The sequence below is a fragment of the Pseudonaja textilis genome, chromosome 7 (assembly GCF_049901715.1).
Source record: "Pseudonaja textilis isolate UNSWEBS1 chromosome 7, rPseTex1.2, whole genome shotgun sequence".
NCBI classification, from domain to species: domain Eukaryota; kingdom Metazoa; phylum Chordata; class Lepidosauria; order Squamata; family Elapidae; genus Pseudonaja; species Pseudonaja textilis.
This window is the reverse complement of record NC_141996.1, coordinates 52795979-52806115: the sequence shown is the minus strand read 5'-3', so window position 1 is coordinate 52806115 and position 10137 is coordinate 52795979. Positions and strand designations below refer to the sequence as shown.

Genomic DNA, 10137 nt, shown 5'->3' with positions numbered 1-10137 from the left:
GTTCTGCCAAGAAAATTCAATGGGAACCATCGCGGGACAAGAGCGGTAAGCCCTCCCTCCCCAGCCTTCTAAATACTATCGGTTCTGGACTGGCGGCTGTTAAAAAAATGTCCGATTCCGGGTTTTCCCACTGCCGAAATTCGTCTTTCCAAATCGAGCTGCTTCTATTTTGTGGCCGGCTTATTTCGTGAGGCGTTTAAAGTCTGAGGGAGCAAACGGAATCTCCTTCTACGCCTCCGTTATCCGGATTTGACCCGTGTTCATGTTCCGTCAGCGTGATCCTAAGCCGTCAGCCCGAAGGCTGGGCGTCCGCTAGGGGTGACTTTTTTTTTCGTCACTGCGAATTAGCACCAAATGTTTGACGCGCGGTCCAGCCTCATCCTCCGCAATCCTGACTTTTCGACCGTTCCTCCTCTGAGATCCAAAACCGAGAAGCTCGACGTCTAGATCTGTGGAGACTTCTTGAACCTTCTCCTATCATCACTCCAGACTTCTTAACTATCAAAGAGTACCTCACTTTTGCTTCTTTCTCTTCTGACAAAAGGGATTTTGAAGGTAATCTGCTCCACGAGTGGTTTTGTTTTTTGTTTTTGTTTTAATGGTGGTGGTCGTTTTCATGTTCCCGGAACTCATTAATTAGGACCCACACTTTAAAACGCTGCCTTGCCTGCCGGCGCTGCGCGTTCGAGCCCCTTCCCCTTTCTAGCCACAGGAATGGTGGTGACTGAGAGGCCGTCAGCTTCTGGGGGCACCAGGCGCCTCCCACTGAAGCCAATGGCCAAACTTTCGTGGATTTGAATGGAGCCGGCTCGCACCCACCCGCAGCCTCCGCTGGGTAAACACACGCGTGGGGCGTGCCAGCACCTTCTACGTCTCTGGATGCCTGACCGGGCGCCCCTGTTGGAGAGCTGGACTTGGGCGCTAAGGGGGGGCGCGGAGTTGCGCTGGCCAGCCATGCTTAGAGGCGGGAAGAGGCTTTGGGGGACCGGAGCCCCCGCCGCCCGCCGCTGAATCTTGATGCAAGAGAGTCGTCGTATTCGGCGAGAGACGGTCACGGACCCCACCGGCAGCCCCCTTTCATTCCCCTGCTGACACCAGTTCTTGGCCGGGGCAACGCGCTCCCTCCGCTTGGAGGAGGTAAGTTCCCTGAGGCAGCTGTCTGGGGCGAAGGGGAGGTAACAGCGGTAGGTCGGCCAGCAGGTGGGTGCGGGTCTTCTCGGGGCTCGAGGACTCTCAGCCTCCGAAGGGCGAAGCGAAGTGTCACTAGTGGGTGAGGACGGTCCGGCGAAGTGGCTCTCCCGCCTTCCCGGGAGCGATGCTTTGGGTCAACAGGGCATTGAGGCTCGCCTGAGCTGAGCGCTTGGGCATCCGCCGAGTTATGGGGGGACTTCAACCGTTCGGGTGGGCGCCTGCCTGGACTTCCAGCAATCAGTCCGGGGGTGGAGAGGGGGAGTTATATTTATTCGAGAGCCCTGTAGAGACTCCGTGACTGTGGAGAATATAGGCCGGTGAGCTACGGTTCTCCAGCAATTTAAACCGTTGCTCTGAAAACCTAGCAATTGTAGTAAAACAAGCCACTTTTGTGCGCAAGTGGTAGAGAACAGCCATTTTTCTGTTGCTGACTGAAAGGGGGGAAAAAGAGAATATTTAGAAACAAGTAGAGGCGACAAGAACAGAATCCAGTGCCATGAAATAGCTGGTGGTCCATTGATTATGAAAACTGAGCAAAGGAAGACTTTTTATGTTATTGCCCCAGAGTGTTCCACCATAGTTAGCTTATCTGGTATTCTTCTGTAATACAAAGGCTCCACTCTTCACTAACCTAGATGTCTTTTAATCAGATTGCCTGTTCCTTGTTGTTCTTGGCAACAGGACTTGCTCAAAGGCTTTCTGGAAGCTACCTGCTCAATATGGGATTTTTCTTTTCTTTTTGGATCCTAAATTCACCTATACTTTTGTGTGAAAACAAGAAGTATCCATGTCTGGATCATATTGAAAGCAGTTGTGAAAAACACACATTTTTACACATTTAATTTGCTATCCAGCAGTTCTGAAGTTATTACCTGGACTCTCTCATTATTTTTCATGCTGCCCCACCCCTTATTTTCTTCAGTCAAGCATTTTATTGACTTGTAGTTATCCTTTTAAAAACTCATTCTTAAGTTATTATCCAGTAACCCAGTATGGATATTTACATTAACTTGTCAGTTTCATTTGACTTTTTCCTTTGATTTTTAACTCTTTTTGATCAGTTGTTTTAAATAATGCATTGTATTTCAACTATTAATTTGGCACCTAAATTTCATGTACCTTTATTTAGTACTTGTGTTGACATATGTACAGGCATATATTCATAACACATAATTCAATAATTTGCTACAGATTTTGTTCACTATCCAGGGTTTAGTCTTTCAGTCAAAGTATTTGAAATAATACAATGGATAAGACACAGCTTTAGATTCATAGATGTACAAATGTCATTTCCTGATTCAGAAAATTAATTGATGAGACCAGCAAACTATCTACTGTAAATCATCCATTTATTAGGTAACTTTCAGTATGTAGTAAAAACCAGCAAAGGCCTATTTCTATTTGTGTTCACTACAGACCTACACCATACTTGCAGTAATTGCTACTTTTAAAATAATAATAAAAATCATCCTGGTATAAATAGCACTAAATGAAATGAACAAAACTTTTGTGAGCCAGAATAGTAGTTTGTGGGCTGCATTGTTTTCATGTAGTTTAGTGTCCCACTAGGGAAAGAAGAAAAGTTAGGTCTATAGACTGCACATGGAGAACTGTCACATTCCTTAGTTTTAACCCTATAAGCACACAGTTCTGGCTTGTTCGAAGCAAAGGGAACAAAGAGTGCTTTGAGTTCAAATAAAGAGCCAACCAAATATTCCATTAGAATGTTTTTATCTAGTATGAGAATATACTGTTATTGGCTTAAGTTGGAATTGCAGAAATATATTTGTTTTTATCCCTAGAAATATATTTTCTATTTTTCTTTCACTTTTTTCTCAGTATTACGGCATTAAAATGGGAAATTCGAAGAAAGCAAAACAGCTGTTCTAAACTAGTTCAGTATATATTAACTAAGCTCCATTGACTTCAGTGGAATATGTATCCATGTGTGTAATCTAAAACCTTGTTAACTAAGTAATGGCCAGCAAATTGGATGTTTGGGGGCTACTTCGGACTTTCAGTGTAGGAGAAAAACTACTTTCATGGAGCAAAAGTTCAACAAGCTTTTAAGAAATTACACTTTTGCATAACTTCCATTCCAAAGTGAAACAGATTTTTGTAGTGCTACCTATGGTTAGATATGGCAAAGATTAATGATATTTCTATTATATATATAGATAGATAGATAGATAGATAGATAGATAGATAGATAGATAGATATAGATATAGATATAGATATAGATATATAGATATGTATGGCATTCAGCTTTGTTTGGGTATTTTCCCACGTCATTGTAGTTGTGCTTTTAAAGTTGTGGCAACGTTTCGGCAGAATTTCATCTGCCATCATCAGGCTTCTGTATAGTGTTCATCAAATGATGGCAGATGAGATTCTGCTGAAACGTTGCTACAACTTTAAAAGCACAACTACAATGACGTGGGAAAATACCTGAACAAAGCTGAATGCCATACATGTAAGTACCCGCGAAAACTTAAGAATGAATACACACACACACACACACACACACACACACACATATATATATAATAATTTGATTATTTTTTGTGATTTTAATTTTTGTTGTCTTTATGTATTGAATCAAACTTATAGGATACATCAATACATCAATTGAGGTGGCAACTCTAGGAGATTAATCACTAAAATGTTCAGAACTCTCCAACTGGACGACTTTAAAAAGAGATTATGTTTAATTTTTTTGATGGTTAACTACATTGTACTACAAAGAGTGATATAAAACAAAACCCAGTTTGTAAAAAAGTTATTTATTGATATTATGGCTGAAAACTTTGTTTTCTTATTTTATGTCAAAGAATGAAAAGATTAATAAAGGCAACAGGTCAATGTGCTGAATTATTGGTTCATAATATGATTTGTGAACTAAATTACCTAATTTGTTTAAATTATCTTCAATAATGATATTGGCTTTAAGTAGTGCACAAGTATTTAATTTATAGAACACACTTCAGATTATTTTCTAAATAATTTCCTTTTTTGTTTAATCAAAAAATGTCATCTTGTTAAAAGTTTTTGTTTAATTTTCAAAGGCTTTAATTTGTGGTGATAAGAACACTAAGGTGGAAATGCAATATAGCCATTACAGAATGAGATTGTTTTGAATGTTTCTCTTTCTGTAGAAATAATTGATGTTACCTGATTTAAGTACCTTATATACAGTGGTAAAAGTTTGTGAACCCCTTTGAATTTTCAATATGTCCACGTAAATATGGTCTAAAAGGTGACCTGTTCTTCACTAAGCCCTAAAATTAGATAAAGAGAATCCTATTAAAGAAAGGAGTCAAACACATTTTACTTGTTTATTTATTGAGGAAAATGGTCCAAAGCCACAGGTGTGGCAAAATTATGTGAACCTTTGTTTTCAGTATCTGGTGTGCCCTGCTTGGGTAGTATAAAACTGCAACCAAACACTTCTAATAACTGTTGATCAATCCTGCATATTGGCTTTGAAGAGTTTTAAATAACTCCTTTTTACAGAACAGCTTTAACTCAGGGATGTGGGTGGCTTCCCCATAGGACCTGTCTGCTACATATCCTTTCAAAATCCTTCTGTAGGGTTGAGGTTAGGCTTTGATGTGACCATTCCAAAACATTAAGTTTCTTCAATTTAACCATTCTTTGGTCATTGTATCTTGTGTGTTTTGCACGATGTTCTCTTTAGCTTCAGTTCATGAACAGATACCCTGGCATTTTCCTATAGAATTTGCTGGTAAATTCAGAATTCAGAGATGCATCAATGATGGCGAGTTGTCTTGGCGCAAAGGCAGCAATCATCATGTTTTCACAGAAGAGGTAAAGTTTATATGGTAGAATGCAATGTTTTCACCAAACATAACACTTTTCATTCAAGTAAACAGTTCTGTTTTGGTCTCCTCATCCAAAGAACATTCTTCCAATAGCTTTCTGGCTTATCCACATGGTCTTTCATAAACCGTAGACAGGCAGCAACATTCTTTGTGGGTTAGGGTCATTGTTGTACAGTGTTTTCTTGCTGATGGTCTCATGAACAATGACTTTCACCAATGCAAGAGTGGTCTTTAGATCCTTAGACTTCTTTGAGACCTCCCAGAATATTATACACATTGCTCTTGCTATATTTTGGTTGGTTCACCACTCCTGGGGAAAGTAATAAAGATATTAAATTATCTTTTTTTGCACATAATCAGCCTGACAGAAGACTATGAAGTCCAAACACTTTGAAAATAGCTTTGTAACTTTTTCCAGCTTGGTAAGCATCATCCACTGTTTTTCAAAGGTCCTCAGAAATCTCCTTTGTTCAAGCTATAACATACTTCCACATACTTCTGTTGTGAGGATCAGACTTTAATAGTGAATACATACAATTCTGTTCTTTAAATAATGCAGGACATGCCACACAAATATCTGATTATCATCCTATTGATTGAAACCCTTGATTCTAATTTCACTTTCAAATGAATTGTTAATCTTAGAATTTCACATGTTTTTGCCACACAGAAATATGTAGCTCTGGATCATTTCTCTCAATAAATAAATTAATAAGTACAGTGGTACTTTGGTATTCAATTGCTTTGAAACTCATTGAATTTGGTAGTCAATTTATTTTGTGCAAAATTTTTGTCCCAGTACTCATCATTTGTTTGATACTCAATGCACAAGCTAGAACTTATCAATGTCAGTTGCCTTGTGACTCATTATATTATTTCTTATGGGAAACATTTGCTTGGTACTCATTGTTTTTGGTACTCATCTCACCTCCTGGAACCAATTAACTACCAAGATACTACTTTATAATATTTTTCATTTATTTGTTGAATTGTGTTCTCTTTATTGGGACATATGAAGAAGATGATTTTTAGGTCATATTTATGCAGAAATATTGAAAATTCAAAAATATTCACTGACTTTTAAGCATCATTGTCCTTTAATCAGTATAAATGAATCAAAAATTTATACTTAGTAGAATTAAGTTTTCAAGTATATTTTATATTTTGTATATTTTAAAATAAAATTGGACATTTGATACTTAATGCTGGTCAAAATACATCAATTGACCAGTTATTTAGATAAGTCTTAAAATTTTACCAAGTTCAATATCACCCTCCAAAAAGCATTTGAAAATCACTTATTTTGTTGCCAAGATGTGGTAAAATATTTCTGTGATGTTTTTTCCATATAAATTAAATGGAAAGAGCCTTAACTGAAGCTAAAGAGAAAGTTGTTCTTGTCAGAAACTGTTGGTTACTGCCTACTAACTAGGGAAAAATACCTACTAATCAGCAACTAGTTTGAAGAATTCATGCTGTCAGAAAATTGGCAGCAACATAGGAAAGTAAGATGAGAATTGCCCCTCATCTTATCTTCTTGGTTTTTAGTCTACATATACAAAAGGTAATATAAGTGCTATTTGAGAATTTTGAGTCAGCGCTATTTTAAAAATATCATATAATATTTGAACACCTTTTGTTATTTACATGTTAAAGTAACACATGCTAGTTATTTTAAGTTCTATAATATGAACTGTTTGAATTGGTTAATTCAAAGAACTACAGTTTTCAGTTAAAAATACTTTACTGAAATATATTGCAGAAACATTTCTATATAATGAAACTTCAGATGTGGATTCCAGTACAACTAAATCAATGACTCTGAGCGGGGTATAGCAAAAGTAAACAATTGTAAAACTATACAACATTTTAAAAAAAACCCAGTCTATAAAACATGAAATGTAATACATGTAGTCCTCAAATTATGACCACAATTGAGCCCAAAATTTCTGTTGTTAAGTGAGACATTGGTTAAGTGAGTTTTGCCCAATTTTGCAACCTTTCTTGCCACAGTTGTTAAGTGAATCACTGCAGTTGATAACTTAGTAAGTTAGTTGTTAAGTGAATCTGGCTTTCCCATTGACTTGCTTGTCAGAAGGTTGCAAAAAGGGATCACATGACCCTGGAACACTGCAACCATCATAAATATGAACCAATTGCCAAGCATCTGAATTTTGATCATGTGACCATGGTAATGCTGCAAAGATTGGAACTGTGAAAAACAGTCATAAGTCACATTTTTTAGTGCCTTTGTAATTTTGAACAATCACTAAATGAACTGTTGTAAGTTGAGGACTATCTGTATGGCAAGCAGACAGGGGCAATATGGCAACCAAAATAGGATTCCACTTAACTGATATCAATGACTGGGAGGAAAGCCAGGTCTTTGTCATGCCCCTGTTGGAGTCTGAATCTGAGGAGGAAGACAAACAGCTGACAAGGAGAGGGAGAATGACTCCATTGGCTGTGGAGGAAACGGGGGAAGGGCAAAGTCAAACTGGCCAGAGCAGGGGAGAGGTAGAACAAGGGAGAGGGGGGTTCAGAGGAAGACCAAGGCCCATCCCCTCTTCATCCTAGGGTACACAGGGAGGAATGGAGACCAGAGCAATGTGGGTTGCATGGCTTACGAGGGAGGAAATGGCCCTCATTCCCTTCACAAGGCACACCTGGGGATGGAGTTTAAAGGGGAGGCAAATGAGAGGGGCGGTTGTCAGGAACAAACGGTGAGTTATCTAGTGTTGGCTGCTGTTATCTGAGTTCCTAGCATGTCGCAACTGGTTTGATTTACTGCCATGTTATTTCACTTCTGGAACTCCTTATCTTGTTCCACTGGATTTGTTACCTTATCTAGCCTTGTTGGATTTATAATTTGAAGTTTTCTGTTTACAATGTTTGGACTGAAGTATCTGCAGCCAAAGGCTGTTACGGGTTCATGGGTGAGTTTTTCTCCAGACCAGAGAGTTGGGGGCAAAGTTGGAACTAATAAAGGAACTCATAATTATTCTCTAGCTGTGTTGCCTTTGTGCCACCTCCAGGGTCATCACAGTCTTAATGGCTTTTCTAAAGGTACTCAGTGTTGGGGCCTGTCATATATTGAGATGTGGGGAGGAGGGTGGAGAGCAGTCACTAAAATAGCATTCTTTCTAGACCTCATCAGATAGCAGTGTTTAAAGGGGGCATGCACTCTTTCTGACAGTGTCTAGTGTAGACAGATGTTCTTGGGAGAAGGCAGTCCACAGGTAATCCAGTCTTATGTCGTGTAAAGCTGTATAGAATAGACTAAAATATAATTCTTTTATTGGTCAAGTGTGATTGGACACACAAGAAATTTGTCTTGGTGCAAATGTTCTTGGTGTACATAAAAGAAAAGATGCATTTTTGTCGAGAGTCAAGAATCATAAGGTACAACACCTAATAGTCATAGGGTACAATAAGCAATCAAATCATACTAGGAAATGGTCAATATAAATCCTAAGGATACAAGCGGCAAGGTTATAGTCATACAGTCACAAGTGGGAGGGGATGGGTGATGAGGAGTGTTGAGAAGATTAATAGTAATAGTAGTGCAGACTTTGTAAAACAGTTGGACAGTGTTGAAGGAATTATTTGTTTAGCAGAGTGATGACGTTTGGGAAAAAACTGTTCTTGTGTCTAGTTGTTCTGGTGTGCAGTGCTCTATAGTGTCATTTTGAGGAAAGGAGTTGAAACAGTTTAAGTCTGAGTTGTAAAAGTGACAATTAACATCTTGAATTGTAGCTGGAAGTCTGTTAGGAGCCAGTATGGCTTGTGGAGTAGGAACGTCATATGGGCATAACAAACTACATGCATAATTATCCACACTGATACATACTGGACCAAGTGAAGCTTCTAGACTAACTATAAGCAAGCCCTCTTAGTCCAGGAATGGGCATAGTTGATACATGAGATGCAGTTGTGTGAAGGCCCCTCTCCCTCCCACAGCTGCAAACTATTCTTTTTTTCTTTTTGTAAATTTTATTTGAGTTTTCACAGAGAGAAAAAAAATACAAATAAAACATCTTTTTTGAAAGTAGCGTAATCCCGGGTTACATTTCTTCGTACAGACACAAATTCAAGTTCATGCTTCATTCTATTCCATATCTTATTACTATTTTACATTTTCTGCATAGCTTCTCCCCTCTTTTAATTTTCTCAATTTTATTTTAATTATCTCATCTCAATTCAGATAATTGTATTTATATTTTTTGTCCTGTTTCAATTATCTATTATCTTTTCTCATTAAACAAAATTTCTCCTGTAGTTACTGATTGGAGTATGACGCCTTTATATCTTTTCCCTAAAGTTGTAACATTCAATATAATACATAACTTCCATTCGGATTCTGCTTGGTACATTCTTAAAATACAAACTGTATTCTTAAAAAAAGAAAAAATTATAAATGTATAATATAATTAAAACAACATTCCATTCCAATTCAATTCTAGCAGGGGGTTGGACTAGAAGACCTCCAAGGTCCCTTCCAACTCTGTTATTCTATTCTATTCTATTCTATTCTATTCTATTCTATTCTATTCTACTTCAGTATACAAGTACATTCAGAAACTTAATTTTTTTTTGTGTGTGTGTGTGTGTCTGTGTATCTACACTCACACACACACGTATCTCTGTATTTTTCACATTGAGCAAACAATTTTTAAAAAATGACCTAAATTAAATACTATGTGACTTTGCCAAAGTTTTAGAATGCACACTGTTATTTGAATGAAAGCAAAAATTATCATTAATATCAGAGGGATTTTCTGTATTTGGTATTGTGCCATTTTTCAAATGGTACACACTTTCTTTTCTTCTTTCTTTTTAGTGGATTATTTTCTCAAAATATGTTGCTTATAAATTGTGTTTGCCTCAGAGGAAAATTTTCCATGTAATTTGATTTTAAAATGAGAACTATGCCTCAAGACTATGGCCCTAATCCAGAGGGCCACATGGTAAATTCTGCAAGCACATAGAAATTTTAAGTTTGCTCTTCCTGACAGGTACATATCCCTCCATAGTACTATCTAATAAATTTCTCCTGAAACTAAGTGTACTTCAAGAATGACTTCCAACATACATCAATATCTG

The 10137-nt window shown here is 37.8% G+C and overlaps 1 protein-coding gene across 3 annotated transcripts in view; it reads left to right on the top strand.

Moving 5' to 3' along the window:
• Nucleotides 1–336: 336 nt before the first annotated feature.
• ERG (ETS transcription factor ERG) overlaps nucleotides 337–10137 on the top strand; it is a 122878-nt gene continuing 113077 nt past the window's right edge. For 2 of the 3 annotated variants that reach the window (XM_026700515.2, XM_026700510.2), the window contains exon 1: nucleotides 337–1137. The gene's annotated coding sequence lies outside the window, so the exon portion shown is untranslated. The remainder of the gene's footprint in view (nucleotides 1138–10137) is intronic. The other variant, XM_087937642.1, reaches the window with a different exon arrangement.